Source organism: Ictidomys tridecemlineatus, unplaced genomic scaffold, assembly GCF_052094955.1.
Source record: "Ictidomys tridecemlineatus isolate mIctTri1 unplaced genomic scaffold, mIctTri1.hap1 Scaffold_634, whole genome shotgun sequence".
NCBI lineage: Eukaryota > Metazoa > Chordata > Mammalia > Rodentia > Sciuridae > Ictidomys > Ictidomys tridecemlineatus.
Genome location: NW_027524385.1, coordinates 184,815 through 199,755, shown reverse-complemented (window position 1 = coordinate 199,755; position 14,941 = coordinate 184,815). Strand labels below are relative to the sequence as shown.

The 14,941-nt window shown below is 38.9% G+C and overlaps 1 pseudogene; it reads left to right on the top strand.

Annotated features, from left to right (window-relative positions):
• The first annotated feature begins 462 nt into the window (after positions 1–462).
• LOC144374304 (transcription factor JunD-like) lies at positions 463–1,409 on the top strand (annotated as a pseudogene).
• The last annotated feature ends 13,532 nt before the right edge of the window (positions 1,410–14,941 follow it).

Genomic DNA, 14,941 nt, shown 5'->3' with positions numbered 1-14,941 from the left:
TTCCCAAGTATTTTGTATTATTCTTTTTTTTGAGGCCATTATTAATGGGGTGATTTTCCTAATTTCATTTTTACAGTGGATTCATTGTTAAAGTATAGAAGTGCACTTGGTTTATGGGTGTTTATTTTGCTGAATTTATTTATTAGTAAAGAAATTTTTCAGGTCATTTTTTTGTTATCTAAATATAGAAGCATGTCATTAGCAATTAGTGATAGTTTGAGTTCCTCTTTTCCTACTCATTTATCTTTAATTCTTTCTTCTAATTGTTTTGGATAGAGTTTCAAGGATGTTGTTGAATAGAAGTGGCAAAAAAGAGCATCTTTTTTTTAATTTTAAAGGGAATGCTTTAAATTTTTCTCCCTTAAGAACAATGTTTCTGAGGAGCCACTGTGGGAGGTCCAGTCACAGCGACCCAGCCACTCCCACCTCCTACCGGTGCTTTGAGGTGGGGGGAGCCAGAGGATGGAAACACCCCTCTAAGGCAATGAGGCCCTGAGCCTGGACGGTAGCACCAGTGGCAATGGCAGCAACTTAGCGTCCCAGGGCTGCTTGTTTCCTGGGGCACCCCAGAAGGACACGCTGACACTGAGCCTGAGAAAGCAGGCGTTGCCGCTCCAGATAGCGGCTGTGCCACCTCAGCCTCCCTGGGCTGGATGGGCACCCCCAGGGCAGTGGCCCCCGGCCTCTGCCCTCCTCATCAGACCTGGAGCTACTCAAACTCACCTCTCCTGAGCTCGAAAGTCCCATAATCCAGTCCAAAGGGCTGGTCACCACCACAGGACAAGCATGCAGTTCCTCTACCCCAAGGTGGCAGCCAGGGAGGAGTTGGAGTTCACGAGATCTTTGTTAAGGCCCTGGAAGATTTGCACAAGCAGAATCAGCTTGGCGCCGGTCGGGCAGCCTCTGCTGCGGCACTGAAGAAAGACCCTCTGGCATGGCATCCAGCGCATAGCCCCCTATTCACCCCACCTCCGTGAGCTGCCCACAAGGAGGCACCGCTCTAAGCTAACCTGAGCAACCAGCGGGTGGCTCGCAGGGGTGCTGGGTGCTGCCACTGTGGCCTTCACTGCCAATCCCATTCCCTTCACACTGCAGCTGCCCCCATAGCACTGGGTCCACTGCGCCTGCTTCCGTGAGAGCCCGCTGCTGTGGCCCATCGAGGTGGACATGCAAGAGCCAGATCTCAAGCAGCTGGCCAAATGCATGGCAGCTTCCAAGTGACACAAGCGCAAGCTGGAGTGCATCTCACACTTGGAGGAGAAAGTGAAGACGCTCAAGAGCCAGATCAGGAGCTGGAGTCCACTGAGAGCCTGCTGAGCCAGCAAGTGGTGCAGCTCAAGCAGAAAGTTATCAGCCACGTCAACAGTGGCTGCCAGCTGTTGCCCCAGCACCAGGTGCCAGCATACTGAGCCCGAGCAGGGGGCAGCGCCCCTGCTTGAGGAGCGGGCTCACTAGGGGCGAGGCATGGGTGCCCCAGACTTGGAGAGCATGTGGCCCTGGAGACCCTCTCCCCTAGAGTGCCCAGGACTTGGAGAGGGCGCGGCCCCAGGTATATCCCAGGGGGTACCCAGATCTCAGAGAGGGCGCCCTGGACTTCAATAAGCTGGACCCCCAGCTCCTTGGGGGCATGACACCACCCCCCTTCATTGAGCTGCCTCTGTCTGTGGCCCTGTGTTGCAGAAACCTGAGAGCCCCGAGAGCTGTCCCTTTATACACACCTTTGTGGAAGGGGCTCTGTTGGACACAGCCAGCAGCCTGCCTTTTCTTTTACTTTTTTTTTTTTTTTTGCCTTTGGAAGAAAGAAGAACAAAGTGTTCTGTTCTGCCCTATTTATATTTTTACTCGGGAACAAATGGTTGTGTATATGTATGTGTTTCCTTGTGTTTTTTTCAAGAAAGGGGAAGAAGAAGAAAAAAATTACTATGCCTTTTCCTAGCTCTGGCTTCCCTCTTCTATCCTTCCGACCACCAGTCCCTTTTTGTTCTTTTGTTTTTGTCTTTATTTTTGTTTTGCTAGGAGTCTGAATTCCTATTTGTAATTCTTTGTTCGCCCTGTTTTCTGTTTTCACTGTCTCCTTATGCAAAAAAATATATAATAAATAAATAATACGAAGAAAAGAAAAAAGTAATGTTTCCCATGTGTTTACCATTGACAGCTTTTATAGTGTTAAGATATATGTCTACTATACATAGTTTTCTAGTGTTTTGATCATGTATGTAGTCAAATGCTTTTCCTGCATTTTTTAAAGATAATTTTCTGATTCTTGTCTTTACGTCTATTTACTTAAAAAATGTTTATTGATTTTCATGTGTTGAACCAACCCTGCATCCCTGGGACAAACCCCACTGATCATATTGCACTATCTTTTTAATATGATTTTGTATGCTGCTTGTCATAATTTTATTGAGAATTATTACATCTCTGTTTATCAGGAATACTGGCCTGAAATGTATTTTCCTCAATGTGTGTGTCTCGTTTGATATTAGTTGATATTAGTTTCATAGAATGAGGTTATGAGGTTTTGCTATTTTCTATTTTATTAAATAATTTTAGAAGAATTGGTGTTCATTCTTTTTTCTACTTCTTGTAGAACTGGGTGGAGAATTCCTCTGATACTGGGTTTTTCTTAGTTGTTAGGCTTGTGATAAATCCTGGCTTGGGAGAATTAATGTAGTACATTCAAGACTTCGTACTTTAAAGGAGAAATGACTACCCTAACATTAGCCTGCTTTGACAAATGTTAGTCCTCAAATAACAATATTTTTTAAACTTTATTTTTTCCCCCCAGGAGAGGAGAGACACCTTCAAGACTCCTTTAAAAAAAAAAATGTGTGTGTGTGTGTGTGTGTGTATCCAGAGTTTTGTGGTCACTTGGTAAAATTGCATTAAATAGCACAGCCGTGACTCCATTTTGGGTATGTTATTCAAGCTTTTTAGCTCACATATTAAATTTTGATCCATGAAACACTTAAAGTAGCTATAATTTCTATCAGAGTCTCTATATGGAAGTATGCAAAGATGGGATAAAATATTTAAACACTCTAACTCTCCAATGTTATCAAATTTATTTCTGATGGAATTTAACGTTATTCATACTCTTGACATAATGCTCCTTAAATAAATGTAAAAACCATTGAAATAAATAAAACACAAGAGGATCAGTCAAAGAAAGTGAAGGCCCCATGAGAGCAGGACGAAGATTATGAAATACTTCTGAATTAAAAGCTAAGTTCCATGAAAAGTGGAATCAACATTTTTCATGTGTGTGTATCAGGATAATTACTACACTAAAATATCTAGGTGTTTGTAAAGCAGGAAAATATAAGATGCTATTACAGTGTTAAGAAATAGGGAAATAAGAGGAGCACTAACATAAATATCGTGCTGAATATAGCTCGACACCCAAATGTGAAGCCTAGAGATGTTTTGTAGAAATCAACAAAGTTAAGCAAATATCATCAGTTCTCTTTCTGCTGAGTACAGAGTAGAAGGCAATAGTTTACACACATATTTTTAATAAATTCAATATAATGTTTCATTTCAAGGGAAAGGAATAAACCAGTCTGGGTAGAAGAAACTGTCAAGTTCAACTTGTTAAACTGTCTTTGACACATCTATGACCAAGAAAGAAAAATGACTATTTCCCATGAATAAATTCAGTAATAACAGAAAGTCTTTTCAAGCTACCCTTTGAATAATGCTGCAAAGTTCATTAACTCTGGTGCCTCTAACAGAATAGTTGTTACTGCAGTTTACCTGGAGTCTTTGATTTCCCAGTGCTGAAGTATAACACCAAAGAAGCAGGCCCAGGCAAGTGTAGAATGGAAAGTGGAAGCTTTATTAAGGACAGTAGAAAAGACTTCTCCCCAGAGGAAGAAGGGGACCCAAAAGGTGGAATCCATAGAAGAGCCAGGTCTTCCCTTTTTTATTGCTAAAGTCTTCTTTCAGTTTTCCCACACTCATGTGTTTTTTTTCCAAGGTGGAAAGGCCAAAAAGGTGGGAGATAGCCAGGCTGGAAGAGTAATCTGGTTAGGAAGAGCCTGGAGCAGTTTTGGGATTAGCAACTCCCTGTTTGCTTGGAGCTGTTTCATTAACATTTTCTTAGGATGGGCTCCAGGTCTAGAGGACATTAACATTTCAATTTCCCCAAGGCTGCTCTGGATTCCTGGACTCCATTCTCTATAATGGCCTCCATTGAATTTAATCTTACTAGATATGAGAACGGATTTACCTAACTACACTAAGGACATATCTTTAATTCTGGCTTCACAGTCACTCAGTGCCTGAAAGACTCATAGGTAAAAAGAAGTAGGTTCCCAGGGCTTTGAGTCTTCTTCAAAAAAATTTTCCTGTACTTCCAAGATTGACCATTCTGACGTCAATATGTGGATTCAGATATTTGGGGCAAAGCTGTACTCTGATGATCCAATTACCTTTCTCCTTTAAAATTACAAAAACTTCTATAAAAAATGCTTACTTTACCTGAACACCCAAAGTCCATTGTCATTCGTTCAGTAAATTGAAATTGCCTTTAAAAAACAATTTTTATTTAAAGTTTTAAGTGAATAAAATTATCCTTTGATATTTGGGTGAAAAAAATCTTTGAAAGTTTAAATATTTTTCAGGAAGAAATAAAGTAACTTTCTCTAAATTATTATAAACTTCTTTTATTATAGAAAAGTCAGTAATGTCATAAAAATAATTTAGTTTTTATTGCTATTCTGCCACACCCAAGTCTGTGAGCTCCTCAGAATTTCCAATTCCAGATATATATTCACAGATTTTTTTTCCTCTTCTCCTCTCATTGTGTCTCATTTGGGGTGATAGTAATGTCAAGGCATTGTGGTGGATGACAGTGGAAGATTTTTATGTGGTACGTGTTTGCATATATATTAGACTTATTTTCTGTTTTGCCATTTGAAATATTGAATCTCTGAAACTAACCCATAACCTACTTGACTCTGAATATTTATCTTAAAATTGCAGGTAAACATTCCACAAACATGGAACTTTGCTAGCCTAATGACTACTTGACTATCTGCCTCTGACATTTGTGCACTAGAAATATAGCTTTGTGCTTTAGCTTCCTTTGCAGTGAGACCATGAAAGCTTGGTCTCAGTCTATGTGAACAGAGGGACATGGTTTCATATTTTCCAATACGAACAGGAGGCAGCAGAGCTGAATCCTCTCTTTGTAGGTAACTGTGGCCATTGGGGTATGAATGCCTCCCTTGGTGGATTGTGAAGCCTTTGGCTCACCCTCCAGTTTTAATGGCATTACTTGCAGCTTCCCTAGAAAATTGGTGTTTGCTTTGAAATACATAAAGGTCAACCGGAACACAGTGCTGGAGGGAGCTCTGTCACCTGGGGTGAGTAAGGGTCTGAAAGAAAAAAACACAAACTGGGCTGCTCTGGAGATCACATGCATGCAAGGCTTTTCAAGGAGTGGCAAAAGGTCACAGGAATCCAGGCCCATTGGGGTCTCAAATAGGAGGTTCATGGGAGTTTTGGCTCTCAACTAGAGCTGAAAAGGCTTTAACAGCAAAATCATGTGAAATCCTGGCTGAGATTCACAGTGCTCTGGAGAAAGCCATCATCAGCCTAGATCTCAGTTTCCAAAGGCTTCTCTAATGCCTGGCCTTGGAAAATCCCAACACAATTCATGGCAAGAGTTCTCTGACATCAGTTCCAGAACTCAGTCTCTAATGGCATCACACCAGAGTTCAAGCTGAGGTGGACCCAGTCATCTTTTCCAACCACCACACAAAAGACCACTATTCTAACAAAAACACTCCCACATGGCCCTCATCTTCTTCCATACAGACACGCATCATAACATTCTGGCTGGGGGTTTGCATAGGGGGAGCAGTCTCAGATGATGTGCAAAGTAAGCTCTCATGCCCATCATATGACAAATATCATGGTGGCCTGGACACCCTTCCTGAGAAACAGGATAGATAAAATGGGCCTGTAGTTAATACTGCTCTGCTTCTCAAATTAGAGGCCTCCTGCCTGCCATGGGTAGATTCTTTATGCATACTGGATTCATGAAAAAAAAAAACACCTGTGTGCTAGTTCCTGGAGGGCTTGCAACAACTCATTTGACCCAGAGGATCCCTGTTCTTACTTCATAGGGGTCAGGGGCCTGACCAGAGGAAGGCAAGAGACTTCATCCAATATTACACTTCTTTTTCAACCTTTAAGATTTGGATGGACACATGGGATTTTTCTTGAGTTTCCTTGGGTGCCTAGAATGTAACTCACAGCCACTCATAGGGCCAAGAGTCTGATTCAGACACAGATTTTACAAAGCACTTTAACTAAAAGGTGCAGATTAGGCCTCTTCATTTCCATTTGAAACTATTTTCTTTTTTTTTAAAGAGAGAGTGAGAGAGGAGAGAGAGGAGAGAGAGAGAGAATTCTTAATATTTATTTTTTAGTTCTCAGCGGACACAACATCTTTTGTTGGTATGTGGTGCTGAACCCGGGCCGCACGCATGCCAGGCGAGCGTGCTACCGCTTGAGCCAAATCCCCAGCCCCTCAAACTATTTTCTTGAGGATTCCCAAAGGAGTACCCAAAGGGAAACTCCTCCCTGACATTCAGGGGAACAGAACAATAGGGAGGAAAGAAGCCTGGAGACAAACTTTTCTTTAATTGAACACTGTGGCACTGACAGATCCTAATCATGCAATTTGGGTGGCTATCTATCCAAGCAGTGATTCTCCAGAGAGATGCTTACCAGTCATGTTAATTTGTGACTTTTCTGAAATGCTTGGCATTCCCTTCAGCAATCCAGTCCATGGCCATGTCACAGAGCTTGATGGTGGTACACATCTTGGACACAAAACCACGAACCCCTTCAGAGAGTGGCCAAAATTCAGGAAGAATACAGAAACTTAGGATCTTGGTAGGTGTTCCCCATCTGGAAGGCAAGCAGCAGTCCATTTATAAATTGGCCATGAGGAGTCCTGCAAAGATTTCCACTAGACAGTATACATTCAGGGCTGCATTCTTCTCTCTACTCTCTTTAACCACAAAACCATTTGGATCCACTGACATAGAAAGACTCACTAGTTAACAGTCCATTTCAAGCCAACAACAACAACAACAAAAGTTTTTCCTTCATGTTCTCAGAACATGAGACAAAACGACAAATTGAAACACACACCCACTAAGACACACAAACCACCCCTGTATTTGGTCTGCATATATCCACTCTGTGCTCTGACTTGTGGGTGAAAATATGTTCCTCAGAAGTGGCCTGTCCTGTCTCAGCTCTGGTCTCCTTAGCCATCTGTGTGTAGTTGTCAGGAGCCAGCAATGAGCCAACACTTCTTCCTCAGGAAAGGCCCCTGTCCAGACCATTCAAGGCATTTGGCTATCCAACCATCACTAGGTGCCAAGAAAGAATGACTCTGGCCTTGGTACAGACAAACAAGTGAGCCCACTGGGACTGGAACTGCCTCTGGGTGCCTCGCCTCCTGGATCCCAAGTTCAGAGAGTTCCATCACCAAGGAAGTGAGGTGAGGTCACTTCCTTCAGGGAAGTGAATGAGGTCACTGCCTTGGCAACCATTTTGTCCTCACAGTTGTTTCCAAGGGTCCCATAAGATGGAGGCTGCTTCACCTTCCTGTGACATTTTCACAAGTCATAAAGGTCTATATACCCAAGGAGCCTGGGATCAGCAACCCACAAAGGTCTGATTGTGCCTATCTTCCCTGCATTGAGAAGAGGGAGGCTGATTCAGCCACATCCCTTCATCCTGACTGGGTTTTTAGCCATGGAAGATGACTTTAGACCTCACAGGTCCTACCTAGCTGCCTACATTTGCTCCAAGAATCATTTCTGCATCTACCTTTGAGCTTCTCAGCAGCTGTAGGATTTCCTTCATACCTGTATGACAAGATCAACTCAGGACCTGCTGTTATGTGAAAATAGATGGAGGGAACAGAATATGGTTAAGGGTCATATCAGGTTTGATTTGGGTTAGGAGTCATTCTGCTGGATGAATACGAGTATTGGGTAACTGGGATGTTTATAAGAATGTAAGGTGAAATGTAAGTATGAAAATAGAAAACTAGGTAAGATCTGAAGCACACAAGGGTGTTGGGCCCTTGACTTGGATACGTGGTTTTGATTTATGTTCTGCAGAGGTGAATCCTCTAAATCCGTATACAATGGCATAAGATCTTGTACCTGGGACTATTGAATGTAAAAAGAACTTACAGTGAAATTGAGATAGTAGGCAGGATTCCAGTGTAGGGTAAGGAAGAAGAGTGAGTTTAGGATTTGGACAAAAGGCCCTTTTTGCAATCAAATGAATTTTATTAGAGTGTAAAGGGGAATGTCAGCACACATGAAGAGTCAGTCAAAACAAGGCACTTGGAGAAATAGATATCAATAGGGATGTTAGGAGATATGGAATGTACCAAATGAGTGACAAGATCAGGGATATTTTCAACAAGGTGGTGGTTGAATTACCATATCCTAGGTAGACACAAGTGTATACTCACCATAGGATTGAAATTTGAAAACAATAGGCAACACAGATACAGATGATTTTAGTAATCCATGCTCTCATTAAAATTAGGCTTTGGTAGCAAAATAAGATAAGTGTGAATTTTGCATTTTGTGTCCAGAAGATGATGTGATGAGAGGAATACATGGAGCAGGTGACATGCGTATTTCTTCCACCATTTCTGGGAGCATGTTCTGAAACCCTATCATTTAGGGTTTGGGGATAAAAATAGGTGTACCCTGGGTCTACGTATATAGAGATGATGCATGAATAGAAGACATGGTGAATAAAAAAATATAACAGGTTACTATTTTAAATAATTGATTGAATTGATATTTCAAAAAATACATGAAATCTGGTATTCACATACAAACATTCAATCCAAGTAGTCATACATTCAGTGGTAATATTAGGGTTACTAATTATACCAAACTGTGTTTGAGTTTTGCTTCGAAAATGATGATGGAATTCAAAAGTAATGTGTTATAAAAGAAATCTCATGAAAAAGCAAGTAAAGCAACATGGAGAAATACATGGGTTCTGATACCGGGTGTGAATGAAAGTGAATCATATGCATATCAATTTGTGAATATTGGATGAAATGGTATCATTTCTGAAGAAAGAGGAATTAATTTAACAATTTTGAATGACAATTACTTCAAAATACACATCTAGTCCCATATGAATAAACTTTCATTGATGTTAAACTGGGTCACTTACTGTAGAAATATTAGGGTTAGTACTCAATATTCACTGAAGTTCATTGTGAGTATTCAGAAATGAATATGTATGTCAAGAAAATGAATATTTCTGAGAAATATTTTGTGAAAAGTTGATTATGAATCCACACAGATGAACATGAAAGAATCAAGGTAGTATAAGTATATGACACATATATTTTATATTTGCAAATCCATACTATATATTTAATATATTAAAATGTAAGAGTAAGTATGCCAATCGAAATACTTAAGGGGATATATATCCTTCACATATGCACCCAAAATATTCATTTTCCTCTACATTGTTTCATGTATAAACTTGTTGAAGTATAAGCTCACCACAGCTTGAATTTTCAGTTACCTCAGTGTATTGGGGGGCAGTGATCTCTTCATGAAATTTGTATTTTCCAAAGTCAGAGTACTCTCAAGAATATACCTGTGATGGCAGTAGGATTATATATGTGTATATAAAAATATACATTGTGACCCAGGTGACAGAGACAGGGAGTAAGGAAGTTACATTTTGTTAATTTTGAAACTTCATGGAGAAATAAAAGGAGAAAAATGCATGAGAGGTTTTATAATATGTATCTCTGATGAAGCAAAAGGCAAGTCCAAGTATACATCGTGCCTCCTATCAAATGCCTCTACTTCTATTCCTTTAGGAGTATTTTAATCGATGTTACGATAAGTAGTCAGAGTCTAGTAGGTTATGGGTTAGTGTCAGAGATTCAATATTTCAAATGGCAAAACGGAAAATGGGTCTAATATATATGTGAACACGTGCCACATAAAAATCTTCCGCTGTCATCCACCACAATGCCTTGACATTACTATCACCCCAAATAAGACACAATGAGAGGAGAAGAGGAAAAAAAATGTGTGAATACATATCTGGAATTGGAAATTCTGAGGAGCTCAGAAACTTGGGTGTAGCAGAAGAGATCACAAATGTAGAAGACAGGGTAAACAAACCACAAACATGGAACTTTGCTGGCCTAATGACTTCTTGACCATCTGCTTCTGACATTTGTGCACTAGAAATATAGCTTTGTGCTTTAGCTTCCTTTGCAGTGAGACCATGAAAGCTTGGTCTCAGTCTATGTGAACAGGAGGACATGGTTTCATATTTTCCAATAGGAACAGGAGGCAGCTGAGCTGAATCCTCTCTTTGTAGGTAACTGTGGTTATTGGGGTATGAATGCCTCCCTGGGTGGATTGTGAAGCCTTTGGCTCAGCCTCCAGTTTTAATGGCATTTCTTGCAGCTTCCCTGGAAAATTGGTGTTTGTTTTTGAAATACATAAAGGTCAACCGGGACAGGGTTCTGGAGGGAGCTCTGTCACGTGGGGTGAGTCAGGGTCTGAAGGAAAAAACACAAACTGGGCTGCTACCTCATATATCTTTCTCCCTTGAGCCTAGCAACTTGATTCTGAGCATCGCACCAAATCCTCTCCCCAGAACAACATGCCTTTATATTTTAGGGTCTGCTGGCTGCACCTTGTAAGTCACATAACATTTGGAAGCCAATGACAGAAGCACAGGGGCCCACCACAGATGTTGTTGACACACTTGCACCCCATTGCTTCAGGCCCAGTTCCCTGCTGGTTCCTATTCCCTGGCATCTCTGTTCTTCAGTATGGTCAGGAATTCCACTAAGTCAAAAACAGCAGTTGCTGGTTCAGTCATGGTGAGCAACAGGAGATCTAAAGGTTCTCCAGGGATTTCTGGTCATGGGATTCTCAAAAACTTCATGGTATTGGCCTAGCCATATTTCAAGAATGAAGAAGTTTGCACTGTGGATTTTGATTCATTCAGGAGCCATTAAGTGTTGAGGAATCTCCTTTCAGTAAAAGCTCTGGAGATCGCATGCAGGCAAGGGTTTTTCAAGGAGTGGCGTAAGGTCACAGGAATCTAGGCCCATTGGGGTCTAAAATATGAGGTTCATGTGAGTTTTGGCTCTGAAGTGTAGAGAATCAGATGTGACTGTGTTACTATTACTGTTCTTGATGGAGTCTGCCTGCAAAGGGGATATTCCGTCAAGGTATAGATAAGTAACAGCGGACATGCTTGAAAACGTGGTGTCTGCTGTCCTTGGGAGGACTTGCCTGCAAACGGGATGTTCTGCCAAGTGGGCTAAGAGGGCGCTGAGAAAAATTTTATTATCTGTTCTTAACAAAGCAGAGCTCAACATACTTCGAGGTGAGAATAGATTAGACATGAGAAGCGGGTCACTTCTGAATAGATAGTAAAACTTCTGTAAGCTATGCTTAATTAGCTGAAAGACCTGATTTATTGATGTTGGAAGGCTGTCTTCTTTGTTCACAATACTATAAAAAGATTGCCTATACACAACAAAGGACTTTTTTTTTCTGCTGCTGCTTCACTTGCTCTGCTTATTCTTCTTTCTTTTCCCATGCTGACCTGCAAGTGAATTACTGCAACATTTGGCATAGTCGGCAGGATCCAGCACTGAAAGGGTAAGCACCCTGGGTTAAGAAAACGAAAGGGGGACTTTCGGGATTAACAAAATATCGAAAGGTATCACCCCAGGTTGAAATAACCTTTAGGGGGACTTTCAGAACTAACAAATATTGAAAGGTATCGCCCCAGGTTGAAAGAGACTTTAGGGGGACTTTCTGAACTAACAAATATCGAAAGGTATCACCCCAGGTTGAAAGAGACTTTAGGGGCCTTTCAGAACTAACATGGGAAACTCCCAATCCTTATAGGAACAATATGTGAAGTTACTACAGGGATTATTATATTCCATAGGTGTGAAAACATCACATAAGAGACTCAAGGAGTTATTTAAAATTATAGAATGTCATTATCACTGGTTCCATTATCAAACTAAGGTCCAGTTAAATTTAGGGGAATAAAAATTGGTTCAAAAAGAGCTCCATAAGGAGCATCAGGCTGGGAATGTTATTTCTTTGAAGATTTGGAGATTGTGTAGCGCTATTACTCAAGCATTACAATTTTTAGAAATCAATAATGAAAAAGGGCTCTCTTTGTGAAAGACAAGTTAATACATCAGAATCTGATAATAGGTTAACAAAACGGAGCCCAAGGAAGATATTTTTAATACTATAGATGACTCTCCTAAATCAGATCTGGGCGATGAGGAAGATTCAAAAAGTTCAGATAGTGACTCCAATATGAAAAAAATTATGGAAGGCCTTTGTGGATAAAATGAAATTTAAAAAGCAAAGGTCCTCTCTTAAACCTACTGCTCCTTTTAATGCTTCTCTCTTTCCAATGACAGAGAATAGTGTTGATGTGGGTAGAGAACAACAACATTTTTCATTTCCTCTTACTATGATACATGATGATGATGATGATCTTGCAGTCCCTCCTGGTTGTTTTGTTGATCCATCACATTTGTTTCCTATAACTAGACAACAAAACCTTCAAAATCCCCCAATGATTAATGTTCACTATACTGCAGTGGAATACAAGTTTATAAAGGATTTAAAAGCTACAGCCTTTCAATATGGCCCTCAGTCTCCTTTTGTGTTAGATATTTTAGAAAATTTGGGAACTTCTAAATTACTTATTCTTTTGGATTGGGAGGCATTAGCCAAAACAGTTTTGGAGGGATCTCCGTGGTTACAATTGAGAAGTTGATGGGAAGATGAGGCAAAAAAACAAGCTGGAGAGAGTGAAGTTCAAAATCCCCCGGGACCTATGAAGGATAAGTTAATGGGGGAAGGTAATTACTGTGCCTTTAGAGACAGGCTCAATATACAGATCCAGATCTTCCACAAGTTTGACAGGTTTTCTTAAGAGCTTAGAGATGTGTGATACCCACTAGTCAGGCACAACCTTCCTTTACTAAAACTATACAAGGGGCTACTGAACCTTACACTGATTTTCTTGCAAGACCGCATACATTTATAATGAAGGCAATGGGTCAAGATCAAATAGCAAATGTATTATTGGAAACATTAGCATTTGAAAATGCAAATCCTGAATGTAAGCACATTTTGGGGCCATTAAAAGGGCAAAATGCCTCATTGAGTGAATATGTGAAAGCTTGTGCTGGAGTGGGAGGAATTGAACATCAAAGTTTCTGTTTTTTCTTCAGCCATGGCTGGAGCCCTTAAACCAAATAAATCAGGAACTTGTTTCAATTGTGGATAAGCAAATCATTTTAAAAGGAATTGTAAAAAATAAAAATAAATAAATAAATAAATAAATAAATGAATTTTAAGATACTTTTAAATTATAGGCCGGTCATTTTTCTAGGACTCTTGCTTTTTCCTAGATTCTGTATTTTTTGAGCTCATAATTTTGTTCCTACAGACCTAAGTTAATGTTTTTCTGATCAGTTCTATTTTTGATCAACTGTGGAATATTTAAATATTGCAATGGAAATTTCACCTAAAATAGCTACAAGGCCTTTATTGTGTTATGTGTGCACATTTATATTATATGTTGTATGTCTGTTTGTGTGTATGTCCATATATTATGTACATGATATAAAGATTGATATATATGTAAAGAGCACTCATAAAAATTAAAAAAAAATGGATCCAAATATTTTTAATTCACTGATTTAAATGGTTCAATTTAAATTGGGTAAACAGATAAAAAATAAGATGTCTTTAACATGTTAATGACTGTTGTGCTTTGGTTCTAGGACTTTTCTTCAACAACAACAACAAAAACTGGCTAACACGGTTCATTATACTTGTCTAATGTTTTGATAAAATAAGTAAATTAATTAGACATAAGATTATTTGTTTATGAGTATTTGTTAAATATCTGATTGATTTAGAAGGTTAATATGCTAAATGTTAAATATACCATTAAATGCTTTTAACTCCTTAAATTACATTAGATAACATTATTAATAATTTTTTAAGTTGGTAAATAATATAAATAAATAAATATTTTTTTATCATCCCTAATATTTGGACACTATATTTTCATAATGTGGTAAACAAATGTGATTAATTGTGTACTACAAATAACAAAATATCTCTTATTAAAATGAATTAATTTGCCAAAATTCAAAAATTTACAAGAATGATTTCAAAGCGTAAAAAAAGAAGGGGTTAAAAAAAATTAAAAGGTTCTAGGTATGGATTTAATAAAAAAAAAATTGTGTTTTTGGAAGTGAGTAAATAAAAGAATTTAAGCAAGTGATAAAGAAGGTCTATGTATGTTTGCTATATAGTTTTAAGTAAGTGATAAAGAAGGTCTGTGTACATTGGCTATATATGTAAATTTTTGAGCAAATAATCTTGAAAAAAACAAGGATTATACAAATATGGTTAAATAACAACTGTTATTTTGCAATATTCTATTATGTTATTTCTTTAAGAGCTAAACTTAATTGATATAAAAACATCAATAGTAATTATGGTACCATTACTCTTCTTTGTATATTAAATGTGTTCATATTTTCCAGGTATATAAGTCATTAAGATAAAAGCTTAAAAAAATTATATCAAGCTGGTGTTCTCCAAAAGGTTGCATGGTAATTTTAGGGTTATAAAAATAACATATTGGAGATTTATTTATATACTTTAGTGTTCTATAACTGGGCCTATTATCAATAAGATATATAAAGTTTTATGTTACTTTTTACACTGAGGTACAATTTAAATGTATTTTTTAAGTTAATGAGAGCCTTATCTACATAAAGGTTAATATTATAAAACACAAGAACATTTTTCTATTTTTTTTAAGA